General features: G+C 47.0%; 1 non-coding gene across 1 annotated transcript; it reads right to left on the minus strand.

Moving 5' to 3' along the window:
• Nucleotides 1-4411: 4411 nt before the first annotated feature.
• Nucleotides 4412-4518, minus strand: LOC118654792. The gene has a single exon (XR_004967059.1). It is a non-coding gene; the product is annotated as a U6 spliceosomal RNA (small nuclear RNA).
• Between the last annotated feature and the right edge of the window lie 408 nt (nt 4519-4926).

Here is a 4926-nt window from a genome sequence, read left to right on the forward strand (position 1 = left end):
AATATAAGTCTTTGTTTTACTATGGTGGCAAATACCAAAAAATTTCTATATGTGACACGGCACCAGAGTTAAATTAGGGTTTTTCCAAATGCTGACACGCCGAGCTCAAAAGGTTCGCCATCACTGTTCTAGAAGTTATGGAAAGAATGCATTGGAGCAGAGGCCAGCTGGATAAAACAATTGCAACAGTCTAGGCAGGATCTCACGAAGGTCGGAATTAAGATGATTGCAATGGGGGTGCAGAAGCCAAGGTGGGTTCCAGAGACGCTAAGGAGATGGAATCACCAAGCCTCCGTAACTGAGGGGCGGACGGTTCCTGACTTCAGGGAACACGGGAGAGGGACAGGTCTCAAGTCCAGCTGCTGTTGTGTTGTTTAAAGTGCTCGTGGTGTCACTCAGAAGCGTGAATGGATCAAGTTCTTCATCAGAAACTTTCCCCCGGCATCTGGGACTAGGCTAGGAGATCACTTTGTTGGGTTGAATTTCCTAAGTTAAAGTTGCTTATCATTCCCTCTATAATGTAATGTAGAGAGCAAACAGAGAACAAAGACAGATCAAGAAGTCTCTTTTTTTATTTTACTTTTTAAAAACATATCTATTTATTGATTTCAGAGAAGAAGGAGCAGGGAGAGAGAGAGAGAGAAACATCAATAATGCCCTAGCTGGTTTGGCTCAGTGGATAGAGCGTCGGCCCATGGACTGAAGGGTCCCAGGTCCGATCCTGATCAAGGGCACACGCCCAGGTTGCGGGCTTGATCCTCAGTAGGGGGCATGCAGGAGGCAGATGATCAATAATTCTCTCTCGTCATTGTTTCTATATCTCTCTCCCTCTCCCTTCCTCTCTGAAATCAATAAAAATATATTATTTCAAAAAAGAAATATCTATGATGAGAGAGAATCATTGATCAGCTGCCTCCTGCATGCCCCCCACTGGGAATCGAGCCTGCAACCTGGGCATGTGCCCTGACCCGGAATTGAACCAGTGATCTCCTGGTTCATAGGTCGATGCTCAACCACTGAGCCACGCTGGCCGGGCAAGAAGCTCCTTTAAAAGCTCGCTTTCTTTGTCTCTCTGCTCCCATTTACCCTGAGAATAAAACAGAACAAGAAGACCCGGGAAAAGCTCACACCCCTTCCCTCTGCTCTTCCCATAGAGGACACCAAGGCAGGGCTGAGCGTGGACATGGTCTGCAGAGCGCCTCCATGTCGGCCTGGACTTGCCGGGCACGTAGCTGCTCACTGGGGTATAATCTGACACATGACGTCACAGTCAGCCATCTGCATTAATCAGCCCCAGCTGCTGGGCCCTCTGCTCTGCGTGGGGGTGTAGCCTCCCCATCTGTTCCTGGGGCCTCCCCACTTATGTCTCCTCAGCCGGAGCCTGCAGCCATGACAGATGGTTCTTTCTCAGCCTCACAGATCAGCTTTCTCCGGTCGGTGCCTCAGCCCTGATCCGTGCTTAACATTGTAAACCACTCCTGTCACTTCCATCACCTTAGGCTTTTATTGAAATGAATTTCTATTACATATGCATACATATGTGTGCACATATATACCGTGGCCAGTTTGCACACACATCCATAGCTTTATTCTTCTTGATTCTCACCATCAACCCAGGCCCATAAAGTGTATTTCTACAATACGCTTGGACTTGGGTGAGGTTCCCTATAGGGCTGTGGGTGAAAAAAAATGACAGGGCCCAGGACAAATTGAGGATCATCTCTGAAACCCTTGCCCACCACACTTGCCAGGACTTTGAAATCATTAAAGTTAAAAGTGACCGGTCTACTCTATATTCGACTGCTTTGGCCAAGTAGCTTCATTTTGGGCCCTCAGAACCTATCTCTGTCATTGTAGTACTCAGGTCATAACCATGTGGGGGTTGTCAGGACAAAGCCGGTCAGCAGAAAGACCATCCATGGCAGCTGTAGCCCGAGCCAGGGGCTCTTCTCACCAGCAAACCAGGGACAGACTCCCCGGCAATGTCTTGACCACACCTGCCATCAGTCACCACGGGCTGAAGAGCAGAATTATATACCATTTCACTTCCGGGAGGGAATGTGTCAAAGCAACAGGAGTTTTCGTTTATTATTTGATATTTAGTTATTAGCACTGTTTTCCCCCAATGATGATGGTAGTGATTCCTTTTTTTAAAAAAATATATCTTTATTGATTTCAGAGAGGAAGGAAGAGGGAAAGAGAGAGAAACATCAATGATGAGAGAGAATCATGGATTGGCTGCCTCCTGCATGCCCCCTACTGGGGATCAAGCCTACAACCCATGACTGGAATTGAACCTGGGACCCTTCTGTCCACAGGCTGATGCTCTATCCACTGAACCACACCAGCTAGGGCGTGATTCCTTTTAAGACAGGAGTGGGTAATGTCCAATCCACTGGCTGTATAGCCCACGAAATCATTTGGTCTGGCCCTGCCAAGGCATTAGGGGTGAGTTAATTCAATGTTTGAGTAAATACAGCAGGCTAAATTTTAAGTGGATAATTTTGTATGGCCCGAGAATGATGTTATAAATATCCAAATGGCCCTTGGCAGAAAAAAGGTTCCCCACCTATTTTAAGACTTGACACCTAAAATAGGTTCTTTTATATCCCTTAGCAACCTTTACACTTCATGGAGCTGATTTAAAAACTAGTTCTAGCCCTAGCCAGTTTTGCTCAGTGGGTAGAGCATCAGCCTGTGGACCTAAGGGTACCGGGTTTGATTCCGGACAAGGGCATGTACCTTGACTGCAGGGTCCCCCCTGGCCTGGGCCCTGGTCAGGGCTCGTGCAGGAGGCAACCAATCAATGTGTTTCTTTCACATCGATATTTCTGTCTTTCCCTCTCTCTTCCACTCTCTCTAAAATCAATGGAAAAATATCCTTGAGTGAGGATTAAAAATAAAACAAGCTAACCAAACTAGTTCTATTGCAGTGGTTCTCAACTGGGTTGATTTTGCCCCTCAGGGGACATCTAGAAATGTCAGGAGACATTTTGGTTGTCCCAACTTGAGGGGGAACAGTGCCACCTGTGTCTAGTAGGTGGGGGCCAGGGGTGTGGCTAAACATCCTAAGTGCACAGACAACCTCACCTCCCCCAGCAAAGAACTGCCCGGCCTCAGGTGGCAATAGCTCCGGGCTGAGCAGCACAGCTTCTGTTAGACTGTACATGAGTTACACCCCTTCATGCTGACGAGGGATCCCATGAGCCCTTGCTTCTTCTTTTTAAAAAAAATATATTTCTATTGATTTCAGAGAGGAAGGGAGAGGGAGAGAGAGATAGAAACATCAATGATGAGAGAGACTCATGGACTGGCTGCCTTCTGCACGCCCCCTACTGGGGATCAAGCCCACAACCTGGGCATGTGCCCTTGACCAGAAATCGAACCCGGGACCCTTCAGTCCGCAGGCTGATGCTCTATCCACTGAGCCAAACCAGCCAGGGCGAGCCCTGCTTCTTGAAAAGGAGAACCTAGGAGTATGGAATCGGCATTCAGGCCTCCGTACAGAGTGTTTTAAAAATATATATATATATTTTTTAGAGAAGAAGGGAGAGGGAGAGAGAGAAACATCAATGATGAGAGAGAACCACTGACTGGCTGCCTCCTGCACACACCCTCCCCCCCCCACTGGGGATCGAGCCCACAACCCAGGCATGTGCCCTGACTGGGAATCGAACTGTGACTTCCTGGTTCATAGGTCGACGCCCAACCACTGAGCCACGCCAGAGTGTTTTGACCTCAGGGAAGGCTCACCTCTGACACCAAAACCTTTCCCATTTACCGTGGCTGCTTCCTGGGGGCCGGCAGGAGAGAGATTGTCTTTTCTGCCAGACAACCTCTCTCTCATGTTGGTGTGTGTCTGGGGCCGGATCTTCCCTTTCCTCTTAGGGCTTTGCTCAGGACTAAGGGTTTCTTAGCCTATAATCGCCCCTATATGCTCTCTAAGAAGCAGACAGAACTGATGTATGTAAAACAACTGCAGCATCTTTTTAGATTGATTTCTTCAGTTAAAAGAAAAATAGTGGTACCAGCTGGGCTTGGGAGGGACAGATCCGGGGATCTGTCCACCTTCTTTTTCTACTCGGCCACCAAAGTTCTACAAAGCAAGCTCACCACACAGCCCATTTTCTTTCATCTGCAGAGTCAGTGTTTAAGGGAATGTTGTTGTTTTTTTGTAAGCCCTCATTTAAAAAATTATCAATATATATTATCTTAAAAACCAAAGGAACAATAAGCTAAAAGCCCACCCTTTGAGCCTGGCCAGTCTGGCTCAATGGTTGAGCATCGACCTATGAACCAGGAGGTCACAGTTGGATTCCTGGTCAGGGCACATGCCCAGGTTGCGGGCTCCATCCCCAGTAGGGGGCGTGCAGGAGGCGGCCGATCAATGATTATCTTTCTGTTTTTCTTTTAAATATGGAATGCTTTCACGAATTTGCCTGTCATCCTTGTGCAGGGGCCATGCTAATCTTCTCTGTATCGTTCCAATTTTAGTATATGTGCTGCCGAAGCGAGCACTCGATGATTATCTTGATGTTTCTATTTCTCCCTCTCCTGTCTTCTCTCTGAAATCAATAAAAACATATATTTAAAAAACCCTAAAAATAAAAAATAAAAACCCGCTCTTTGAAATCAGCGTTTCCAGATTGCGGCCTAAAGCTGGATGGCAGTTCAGTTTTCTTCTCTCATCCCCGAATGCCATGCTGCCCCTAGTGGTGGAATAGAGAGGGGCAGGCCCTCCCTAGGCGGACAGGTGATGCTTTGCATGCAAATGTTCAAAGGAAAGAAGCGGGTGATCTTTCTTTGGTCTTTGGTCACCTTCTAATATGGTTTCCAGTTCTTAGTAAGAGACAGACTGTTAAAAAACACTCAATTTTTAGGTGGGACAATGTCATTAATAGTTACGTGTTTTACAATGATCTTCAA

This window comes from Myotis myotis, unplaced genomic scaffold, assembly GCF_014108235.1.
Source record: "Myotis myotis isolate mMyoMyo1 unplaced genomic scaffold, mMyoMyo1.p scaffold_m19_p_4, whole genome shotgun sequence".
Classification (NCBI taxonomy): domain Eukaryota; kingdom Metazoa; phylum Chordata; class Mammalia; order Chiroptera; family Vespertilionidae; genus Myotis; species Myotis myotis.